The sequence below is a fragment of the Camelus ferus genome, chromosome 2, assembly GCF_009834535.1.
Source record: "Camelus ferus isolate YT-003-E chromosome 2, BCGSAC_Cfer_1.0, whole genome shotgun sequence".
In the NCBI taxonomy this organism is placed as follows: Eukaryota; Metazoa; Chordata; class Mammalia; order Artiodactyla; family Camelidae; genus Camelus; species Camelus ferus.
The window spans coordinates 59949559-59962103 of NC_045697.1; the positions used below are offsets into that span (position 1 = coordinate 59949559).

A 12545-nucleotide genomic window follows, 5' to 3' on the forward strand; every position below is an offset into this window, starting at 1 on the left:
TGTCAGCTCGAGGAAGTATGGATCATTTGAGTATGCATACAAGAGCATAGTAATTTATATTTCTGGTATCAGTATATCTTACTCATGAGTACTGATGGGATGAAGGCTACTATATTCTTGACATCTGGGATAGTGCTAGGCAGAGCAGAATACAAATAAGAGAGAGTGACAGATAATTAAATGTAACTTATACAATCAACAGCTATGCCAGTAAGGTATTAATACAATATATATTAAGTGGAAAGTAGTATTCTTCATACTGCATAAAATTTCAGATAAATTTGTCTTAATTATATAATTCTCTAGTTGCTCTTTCTTATTATAGAATATTTTGACTCTTAATTTATTTTAAATCATTTTTCTAAGTTATGAAACTTTAATAATTATTTGTATGTTGTACCTCTATTTATGCAAAATAAATTAATTAACTAGTATATAATAGTAAAAAATTTAATGAAAACAGTTTAACAAAAATTATTACTAATGTAAATTCAGGATACATTTAATTTGGGTCATTAATCTCTGTGTATATATCAACATTTATTAAGAATAAAATATAGAATATTAAAAATAGGAGTAGAAAAATTACCACTATTATTGTAGTTCCTTTTTTAAGGGTTACTGTTTGTATGTGATGTATTTATAAAATGAATATCTGAAAGAGGACTCTTAGAGGAACACAGATATTTGAAAAAAATCAATTTACCTTTACTGTTATATTTACCAAGTGCTAAGAATATATAACTGAAGAACGTAACTGAAGAATAATATGGAGACAATATGGAACAATAATATGAAGACTAATTATCTCCGTATTATTCCTAAAGAACAATGCTATGGAAAAAAGAATAATAGACTATATTCCAACTGAGAATATATTACAAATTACTGCCCCACATTTCAAAGACATACTTTTTTAGTTCTTCTTCATGAGTTAAGAAGAACAATTTCATAAGAGCTTCAAAACGTGCTCTAAGATAGCCAACTTGACAATGTAATAAAATGTTAAAATGCTTCTGAGGCTGGTGTTTGGAGAGGCTTATTAACAGACTACTCAGCAATAATACTTACTTTCTCAGCGCTGGGAATAGGGCAGCGTGGTTAATTTTACTCAATTAATGGTCAGTGTGTTCATTAGTGATTCAATATTATGTTGATAACAATGTTGGAGATGCCATTAAATCATATTTGCTTAGGAAAAGAATAACAAATAATCTCACTACCTGAAATTATATTATATTACAGATATTATGTCATACAATATTATTTTATTTTATGCCATTATAAATCATATTATAATATAGGCTTATTGTTTCTTTGAATTATTGCTGAGTAACTAACCATCCCCAAATTACATTGTATGAAATAATGATCTTACTATTTTTCATAATCTGGTTTGTCAAGAACTTGAGCAGGGATTGGCTGGCTGGTTTTGCCGCCTATGTTATTAACTGGGGCTCCTCAATCAGCTGCGTTCAGTTGGTGGCCAAGCTGGGATGGCACATCCCAGATACCTTTACTCTCATGTTTGTTGTGTCAGAGTTCTTCCATATGGCATGTCTATGTAGTTAGCTTGGGCCTCTTCACAACATGATGCCCTTAAGTTAAATCAACTTCATATATGACAGCTGGATTCATAACCGAAAATGGTATCTTGGATTCTTAAAGGCTAGGCCTGGAAGAGGCATTGTATCACTTCTGTTGTATTCTGTTGGCCAGAAGGAGTCAAAAGTTAGCCCAAATTCAAGTGCCTCAATCTTATTGAAAAAAAGATTAGGTTTCTGTCTTAATGCATCCTCTTCTGTCTTCTCTTTTCTCACCAGACTCTGAAATAGGCATCTTTTTATTGTTTCTTCAAAATAAAAGTTTTGCCATTTAGGACTTTCATAATTTTTTCCTTTTTCTGTTTAGATTGCTTCTGTGTAGCAACCACATAAAGGTTGCTAGTCCCTTATCTTTCAAAACCCAGCAAAAATGTCATCTGTAGAATGCAATCTTTGACCATCCGATTTTAGCAGCTATCCCATTCAGTTCTTCATTAGTCTTTTCATAATTTTCTTCATTATTTATAATTATGTCCATATATGTACATACAAATATGCTGTAGTTAGTTATTTGTCCAATTAGTCATTGTTCATGGCCTGTCTTCTCAATAAGAATATAAATTTCACAAGGTAACAGCAAGTAATTTTTTGTTTACAGCATAAATGGCATACTGATGTTTGCTTAGTAAATATTTGTTGAATGAAGAAATGACAAGAAAACATCTTGATGATTTAATGTTAAATAAAAAAGGAGACAACAAAACCATGTGTGGGGTGACATTGTGTGTGTGTGTGTGTGTGTGTGTGTGTAGAGAAGTCTTAAGTAATGGAATAAGATTCACTGAATGTTACTTTTAGTTTTTATCTTTGAGTGGTGGTATTACTGGTGAATTTATTTTATTTCTATTTTTCTATTAAAATACCCTAAATACAGACACATACGAAATGTATTATATAATAACAATTTAAGAAACATAAACTTAATATTTTTCTCCTTAAGATAGTTTTCTTAGAAGGTTTGAATTTTTGTCTCATTTACTCTCATACTTTTGATATCTTGTGTGCCAGATGAGTTGAATTCTAAATTCTTATGGCTTATTTTCACTGAAACGTTCTATTTTTCTATAGCATACATGTAACTCATGCTATGGTTTTATGTACATTAAAGCTAATTTTTAGGTTTGATCAACATACTCATTTTCTTTGGGGAAGGCTTCAAGAAATTGTACAAACCATAGAGAAAATTAATACCCACATTGCCCTTGGCATGACACTTTCTCCTTCTGCTATTTAGTAAAAATGGATCACATAAATGTTAAATTTGTGCTGTTCTGCTGACAGTGAAACTTAACGAAAGCCCCCATGCTATTAAGCTAGAGTTACAAGAGGAGAGCTAAAGAAATTTCTCTATTGTAAGAGAAATGTGAGCTTTGCAGAAAGTAAATTGGCTAGGAGAAATTCAATGAGGTGCCATCTAAAATGAGTAGATAAAGTAAAGAGAGTGCTTTGTAGAACCTGTGAGAAAGCAATTTAGATATTCTTGGTGATAGCTCAGATGCCTGGATGCCTAGAAGTAATCTAAATCTGAAACTACTTGAAGGCTATTGAACAGGAACACTCTGTCTTGCATCATTTTTGTGTTTATCTTTGCTTGTTGATCAGCCATCACTGGTAACCTTTCATTATTTATTATATCATTCCATTTAAAAGAGTAGGCAAAGTCTTAAAACTCCAAAGTCCAAAGTAGCTTCCATGTGCAGAAAGTTTCTCTGTATGTCCAGAATTCATGAGCAGTGCTTAATTTGCCATTCTGTTCCAAATGGAACAGAAAACATTCTAACGAAATTAATTTCAAGTCTATATTCATATATGTTTTGACAGTAGTTATCTCTTTACTCTCCAAATAATCAAATTTCTACATCTAAATGAATCTTTGGTAAATTATAGATGGTTTGGTCTGTACATATATGATCTATACTCACATACATTCTTAGTAAGTATGAATCCGTAAGTTTTCCTCCTCATCTGTTTTTATTATTTACTGTCAGCAGGAAGTCTGTTAAACCACTTATATGTATTATCTAATTTAATTCTTACAAGGCCCTAATGAGCTAGATACCATCAACCTTCTTTTAAAGTGAGAAAGTGAGACTCAAAGATCACTGAACATGTTTAAACTTTGGACTAATAATGGATCAAGTTGCTATTTGAATCTAGTTCTCCTTAGGCTAAAAGCCAAATGAGCTAATAATTTAAGTGTTAAAAATAAAATAATAGATGTATTAGAATATAGATGAATACTTTTTAATTTCAGGGTTAAAATGGCTTCCTAAAGTACAAGATGTAGTGCAAGGAAATGTAATGATAGATTTGCAAAAAATGATTCTATATGACTTGGCAATAAAAAATATTAGTAAATTACAAAAAAAAAATTAGTGTCATATGTGATGAATAGCAACATAATAAGCATATAAGGCACCAAAGTAATTAATGAAAAAAAATACTCAATAGAAATAGGAACAGAGACATGAATAAGACATTTGCAAAAGAAAAAATACAAATGGAGTATTAACCTGTAACAAAATGTTGAAATTCCCAGTAATTAAATATGCAACCTGCTTTAAAATTGAAAAATCATTTTTAGCCTGTGAGATGGGCAAACGTCTGTGAAAGAAAGATACAGAGACTAAAACATTTATAAGAGAAATTTGCTTTCAAAGAACTGGAAAAAAAGTCCAGGCGTCAAAAGCACTGGTCATCAAATTAAAAAACAAAAAATAAAACAAACAAAAAAACCAGTTATCGAGTTTTTTTAATGTACAGCAGGATGATCAAACTTGCTGAATTTACGTTTTGCTATGTTTGTGGTGAAAAAACAACCATTTTCTCACATTGTCTTCATTATATCCGCAAAGGTAAGCTCTTATTTTCAGATGAAAGATGTCAAAAATAAAGGACAGAGTTTTTCTCATTAGGGAACCAGCAAATTATAGAAAATACCAGGGACTATTTTGACTTTGGAGCCTAGAACTAAACAAGGGGATCAAGTATTTATGGTTTATCCTTTAATGCAAAGTGTTTTGTTTCGTTTTGTTTTGTCTGTGGGACATAATGCACAGACTTTTCCTAATAGATTCAGGACTGTATCTATATTGTTTCCACAATTTAAACAATTGAAACAGGCTTGTGTTGTAAAAGATGTAGGAAAATGGGCAAAATCATGCATGGCTAATCCAAGAACAAATCAACACACTTCCCATCTTAAAAGGAATTTCTAAAGTCATAATGCCTTTTAACCTAGGAATTTCCTTCCAGAAGTATGTAATAAAGATTTGAACAAATGATTCACAATTTATATATCAATACAGTCATATTGACATTGTCTATAGTATCCAAATATTGGATACAACTTCTACATTTCACTCTTAATCAGATGGGTTAAGTAAGTTCTGGCATATCCTTTAAACAGAAAAAAAATTTACAGATTCATATGTATATGATTTCAGTGCCTTTACAGGAAATTAATGAAGTTATCAAAACATGTTGATCACAGTTTTGAAAATATTTACATAATCAGTGTAGATACGAAAGCTTGCACACCAAATGGTAACTATAATTAATACTGGATGATCCTTTTCTGACTAGTTTATATTGAACATTGATTTATATCTTGAACATAAATAAATGAAAAATCTATTCCAAAGACATTTCCTTAGAAGTGTGAAAATAGAATGAAATAACACAAGATTAGATTCTCTAATCCTGCTAAAATTTAAGCTAAAATTTCATTTCCAGCAGTTTAAATAGTGAAACCTATATTTTCAGGTATTCCTTATTTTATTTGAATCCTTGTTTGAGGATTTCAGAATGAATAAGAAAGCATCCTTTAAAGGTGAAATAATCTTTGCCAAAATGATTTTCTTTTAAGTAAAATGTAAAAGGCTTCAAATTTTCTTATGCTCCATAAAAGATGCTATTTTGGTTCTTGCCAGCTTAATAATAATAATAATAATAATAGTTTTTTTTAAAGCTTTAGTTTCCTTTTTTTATGCTTACAGGGGAAATAGTGACTTGGCATGCAAAAATTGTAGGTTTCTGACAAACAATATCCTGCATTTACCATTAGAAGAAGAAAAGTGAACCTCAAGTGCCTAATAAGGACTTGATAGAACAGTATTTTATTATAGCAGAAACATCCTGTGTGAGTCCAAGAGGATGGGCTCTCCTAATACCCTCTCAAGAATAATCATATGCTTTCACTCTGCTCTGACTCTGCAAATTCTTTCCTCTCCAGCTTTCCATGCATCTTTTTGTTGTTGCTTATCTTCATTTAATCTAACAGTGCAAATAAATGCATTGTACCTTAACATCCAAAATGGAGCACATTTTCTCTATAAAAATATTAAAGTATATTTTTGTCCTTGATTTTCCATATTATGTGCCTGAAACCACATATACTCTCCAAAAAAGAAACAAATTATGTTTCAGAACATTGTTAGTGATGGGTAGCTAAGATTAATATGGTTTCTGACCTCTAATTCTTCAAATCTGCTACTTCTTTTGTATTTTCTGTAATAGTCAATGTTGACATAATACATCCAGTTGTCTGAACTAGAAAGATTGGAGTGACCCTTGATGTAAGCCTACCTCATTCCCCCAGAAGGTCATCAAAAACTTTACCATTAGATTTCCTTCTGTTTCAACTGTCTTGTCTTTAGTTGAGATGCTCTTTATTTCACACTGAACTACTATAATAATATCCTAAGTCATGTGTATGTATCTGCATATATGTGTATATATACTATTTATTTTTCAAATATGTAAATCTGATATCGTCACCTCCCTATTTAAAAACCTGTATCATTCCCAGTAGAAAGTAAAACATACATTCTTGGTTTAGTCAAGTATCTTTTTTTGTTTTAAATCATCACTTTGTAAATTTTATTTTTTATTGTAGTTTTTAACCTTGTTTTCGTTATTACTGTTTTTTTAATAGAGGTACTGGGGATGGAACCCAGGTTGTCATGCATGCTAAGCATGCACTCTACCACTGAGCTATATCCCTCCTCCCAGTTCAAATATCCTATTTCTTTACCTCAAACTTTATAACCAATAGATCATCACTTTACTGCTGATAGTATCTTTTAACTGTTACCCCAGTTCCCCACTTTTATTCATCCCCTTTGCCATTATCTCAGACCAGTTTTCCTAAGGGGGAGAAGACTAGGGTTGGCACTACAATGAGATGGAGGGAGGTATTTGCCCCCAGGGGACATTTAACAAAGACTGCAGATATTTTTGTTAAAACTAGGGGCAAGGATGATACTGGTATCTAGTGAGTAGTAGCCATGGGTGCTCCCAAACATCCTACTATGCACAAGACAGCCCCTGCCAGCAAAGAATTATCCAATCCAGAATATCAATAGTGCTGAGGTTGAGAAACTCTGCCTTAGACCAAGCCATCACTAATGTCTTCTAGATAAACCTAGCAACCTGATAACTGACCTCTCCTTACCAGTCTTGCTCCCATCCACATCATTATTCACACTCCAACTACAATGGCCTCTCTACAACTTACTATGAACCTGTGTTTTGTACTTAAGACTTTAACTGTTCCTGAGCATCAGGTCTGAAAAAGGCTTACAAGATTTTTCATGATTTGCTTCCTTATTTACTGTAGTTTCTTCTGTCATCCTTTTCCTTTCTTATACTAAGCTTCAGCCCTACTAAAGCACAGGAACCTTCCATTTTTTGAAGACCCATCCTCTCTCCTCACTGTCTGGCTTTTAGCATTTTAACATGCTATTCCCTTCCGCTGATACTATGACTCTTAAGTGTCAAGCCTCATTCCCTAGGACAAGTGCCTGCCACTAAGGAAAAGTGGAAAGTAACCGAGAATAGGCACGATAATCCTTGTATCCCTGGAATTTCTGAGAGAACAGGTTGGGCTGTTTGAGCCTAAAACTCAGTCCATTTTCTACTCTAAGTGTTCAACAGCTGTTTAGTATCATTGTTGTTTTTGGTACTATTACTGCTTTGTTTAACATACTATAAGCATATCGAGGACAAAGTTTTTTCACCACTTGTCTTGGCACTGGAAACAACTTATCCCATTGGGGCAGAGTGGCTAAGGAAGATACATTTCCCTTCATTTGCAGGCTCCTGGGGAGCGGGGGGAGGTCAGTGTGGGTGCCAAGCTGTAAGCAAATGTGGAGAGTCAAGTGTACATTGGATACCAGTCCATCTATTCAATAGCCGGAAAGTCACAAAATAATAGAGGAAAAGATGGCAGGTTTACAGATACTGGGAATTCCTCCTGACAAACTTTGAGCCAGAGAAAATCAACAGGAACAACATTCTTGGTGATATTAACTGGTATAGGAAAGATAGGGAATAACATTTTTTTTTCCTTTACCTTGTTTGACTTCAAAAGATGCTGGAATGAGAAACATATCACTTAAATATCAATGTTTCTATTTTTAATTTTAAAGTATTTTTATAACAAAGAAAAATCAATTATTTTGCCAATCTGAAGGAATAGTGCTTTGCTACCAAGAATAAAAACAGTCCACTGACTGCACAAATAGAATCCACAGTTTTCTTACAACATACTGACTGATTTTTGTTAACACTACTGCCCGGTGTCTTTAGATTTATTTTTAAATCCTCTTATCCAATTTATCCAAGTAACTTCATAGCAAGTTGAACATACTTTTGTTCTTTCATGATACTGTGGAAATAAAGATCATGAAAATATACATCAACAATTTCTAAACCAACTTTTAATAATTATCATTTTCATGTTTAATTTAAAAAAAAAGAAACCTCAGATACTATTCCTTAGAAAAGTCTAGAATTTGAATTTCTATGATTCTGATATTTCTTTTAGTTATCCAGAGTAAAAATAGTAGCTTTTAAAGGGGAGGAAAAAAAGCTTTTATCTTATTGACATATTGAAAAAAGGAAATGAGTTCAAGTTTGATAAAAAAGTCATTTTCAGAAAACGTGTAAGTTTAATTTTTTTAAACACTAAAGCCAAGCATCTCTAAGTGATAGCTTTTAACTATTCTATTGTTTAAAATTATTCTCCAGATAAAAGCAGGCACTTGCAAAGCACTTCCAAAACCCACAGAAGCATTATTTCTCACTAGTAAAACTCAAGTGATTTGTATTTTTTTCTTTTGTTTTATTGACTGTTAGAGAGGGATGGAGATGCTAGCTTTGAGAAAGAAGTAACTATGAGACATTAGTTATGTACAGAAGAAGTATTTGAAATTGCACCTCTGACTATTTTAAAAATTGCCAATTAAAAAAGCACCATGTAAATGCCATTCTAATTTTATCCTATTTAAAAGGGAATTTACTGATATTCAAAAATAATCTAGCTAATGGGAGGTTAGATTATATTGAGTAATAAATAGGATATATTTCATGGAGAAATCAGTATTTAAAAAATTGTGTGCATTTGCAATGTGAAGTTACTAGAAAAGGATGCATTGTCAGAAATGTATTACAAAATTAAAAAATGAATATAATAGTTTTGATCTTAGATATGATACAGAGTAAAGGAACTATTTGAGAGCTTTAGATATCAGAATATTCTTTCATTCCTTTTTTAATATACTAGATGCAAAGAAAGACATATTTAATTCTCACCATGAAAGAGTTCATATCATAGTGAAGAAAATGTCAATTTGCAAAAACTGAGACAAGGTGTGCTAAATTTTATAATGAAAGTTTTTACAAAAGACAGTGGAATACAGATTAAAGAACTATTACTTCTATTAGAATGGAAAAGGAGTAGGGGTGTTAAAGAAACCCTTACAGGTGAGACAGAATTCACCTGGAACTCAGAAGAGGTGAAGGCACTATGGGGCCATATTGACAGAGGTTAAGCATGAGCAGAGGCAGAGAAGCAGTGAAAATACAGAGAGGTAGAAATTAATGAGGGAGGTGCAGGGTATATTATAGATGGAAATGTGTTGGTGGGGCAGAATTAGTTACTAAAGAGAAGTTGGAATTTTATTTGAGATCATGTTTGAATAGGCTTTAGGGGTCATATTAGTATTTTGGAGATTATTCATGAATAATAGTGTCCTGTTACCTTTTTAAGCAGTGTGTTGGAATGAGTAAATGTTAGTTTCAGAAATTCAAAAAACTCTGAGATGGGAGTGAGATGGGATATTGGGCAGAGAGGCTAATATCAAGGATAGCAGCCAGAAGCCATCGCTGTTATTTAGGACAAAGATAGAAGAATGACTGGCAGGAAGCACCAGCAATGGTTAATAAATGAACATATTTGGAAAGCAGACGAAACTTAATGGCTTGTTGATGCAGGAGGCTGAGGAGTGAAAGGGAAGACGGAATCAAAGATGACGCTAAATAGGCCAGTTTTTCTGACATCTGGTCCTGGAGAACTGTACTTTCTTCTAATCTCAGATAGCAACGCTGAAGAAATTTGCATGACTTCATGTTCTTTGCAAACAGTTTAATTTCTCCTTCTTCTGGGTTGCATCTACCCTTTATATATGCTTCTGTTGTTCTAATCACATATTGCATTTGTTTAGACCTCTCTCAAGAGGGAAAGAGGTAACAATAAGTGAAAATAATAAGCAAGTTACTGAAGAGTCTAAGTGAAGTTATTTGAACTATTATCAAGTGAAAAATTACTCTGGATGCTGCTAAATTTAAAAAGTAAAGGCTAAATTTACATATGACATTCAGTTCTAAATCCATAAGGCATAGAAAGTGGAAAGGATTAGTGGTAAGAAGTTTATTTTTATAAAGCATATTAGAGTTATGAAATTTTTTTGTTTTCAGTGCTATCAGTTTAATGCACAGAGATTAAATTGTCATAAAACTATTTTTTCCTCCTTCTTCAGACATACTGTCTTTACTATTTAAGCATATAATTTCTCCTATTTAACCATGAAACAAGTCTTTAAAAGTAATGGTTATGTTTATGATTATAAAACTAATACATGCTTACTATAGAAAATTTTAAAAACTGAAAATGTATAAAGGAAAGTAGAATTGAAATATAATCCCACTACAACAGATATCCATTATTAACATTGTAGTAATAATTCTTATTGATCTTTCTCTATATTTATGCCTACTGTCTTCTTGTATGAATGTATATGCATGCCTCTTTATTGATCAATTATTAAGAATTTGTTGATTGTCTAGGATGACATATCACGAAAATATTGCCTCTTTTCTTAAGATTCTACATTATGTTGTAAGAGTGTGTTATGATTTAGAAATTTCTTAGGTTTGTTTTTTAATTATAGACAAAAGTGCCACAAATATCATAGGGGCGATTTGTAGTAAGGCTCTTTGTTAGAGTCTATACTCAGTCGTTTTTCGGGTAATATTTACAACATATACAGATAAGAAAAGGAGAATCAAACAAAAAGAAAATTTGGGTAATGGAAATATTCCAAAACTTTAGTTTGAAAGTTAGTAGCATGTCAGTTTAAGATTTATTAAAACATGTAAGTGTTGTGATGTCTGGATTTGAAATAAAAGGCCCAGAAATGTATAATTTCCAAATTGTTCTGATAAGTGGGAAAATTGCAATGAAATTTATAGTCATGAATTGGTTCCCTAGAGAGAGGATCTTATAATTACAGCTCTTTTCTCTTTAACAAGCTAAGCAAGAAACAGCCCTATCAGAACATAATATTTCATTTAATATTTCCATAAATTTGGAAAATGTAATATTTTAACTTTTTGTAGCAATTCTATTAAAAATCATAAGTATTGTTAATTTCACTTGTTGAATAAATGAACGAAAATATAATCTTCTCTGCCTCATGAGCAAAATGTAGAAGATACACAATTTTATCCCCTCATCTTGTTTTCCTCCGTAGACAACCTTCAGCTAATCAAATTATTCAAAAACGTTGAATGATATTATTTATGTTATGCTTATATAGCTAAGTAAATTTAATTAAACATCACTTTTTATTCTTATTATTTTTAAACTCTTCACTTATTATTTCTATTAGACTAATTTCAATGTTAACAGCATTAGCAAGTCAAATGTAAGAAATGTCAGGTATTGGAAAGTTTGGTTTAGAAAAATGGTGTGGGGAGACAAAAATTGCCTTTACCATAGAATTTCTAAATATAACCTACCAGCCTGTGCTTTAATTAAATTGCAAATATGTTTTTCCTTTGAGTACTAAGTATTAACAGCTAGAGAGTTGTTGGATTAGTAAAGCTGTATATGGGGGCAGGGAGAGAGAAGTTAGTCATTTCTCCACAATGTCTCATTAATTTCCAATATTTTTTAGCCCACTTACACATACTCATATACATGCACACACATACCATGTTCTCTTATATTCTTCTTTTTTTTGGTACAGGAGTACTAGGTAGACATTTTGAAATTGCTGAGTTACATCTCATGTAGAAAATGGCCAATAGTGTGTGGGACCTCCCCGAGGCTTTTATTAACACACTGCTAGATCTCTATAACTGCATGGGGAGATGTTACTGGTAGTCCAGCTGGCCAATTTATTGAAACCAGGACAAAACCCCAGTTTCTATTTAATTATCTGTAACATTGCTATAGCACTAAGAAATTGGGTTGCCTGGTAATTTTGCTGCATTGCTGAATCTGTTCCAAGGTGAAAATGGTGATTTCAAGAAATTCATTGAGTTTCAGGCAGGAATGAAAGTTTAATGCCTACTTCATTCATCTCCCTGCCTTAATCCTAGGTCTGCAGTAAAGTAATCCCAAGAAGATAGACATCTTATTTTTATCTTTAAGGAATGAGAATCTGCAATCTTATTTGGAACCCAAGTCTCACATTTCTCCATCATCTCAGCCAGAAAGTTCTTCCAAGCATCTGTGCAATGTTTAGCCAAATAACTATTTGTTGCCTCTCTTTGAAAATCAATTGAACTTCCACTTGTGTAACATCTTGAAGATGTAATGTCTGTTACCAGAATAAAGGTGAATGTATCTATTAAAATTTTCTTAAAGTCTTG

The 12545-nt window shown here is 32.2% G+C and overlaps 1 long non-coding RNA gene across 1 annotated transcript in view; it reads left to right on the forward strand.

Annotated features, from left to right (window-relative positions):
• The window catches only part of LOC116657451, a 176399-nt gene extending 163854 nt beyond the window's left edge, over nucleotides 1-12545 (forward strand). Inside the window, exon 5 of the long non-coding RNA XR_004312522.1 lies at nucleotides 12273-12545. This is a non-coding gene — a long non-coding RNA (uncharacterized LOC116657451). The remainder of the gene's footprint in view (nucleotides 1-12272) is intronic.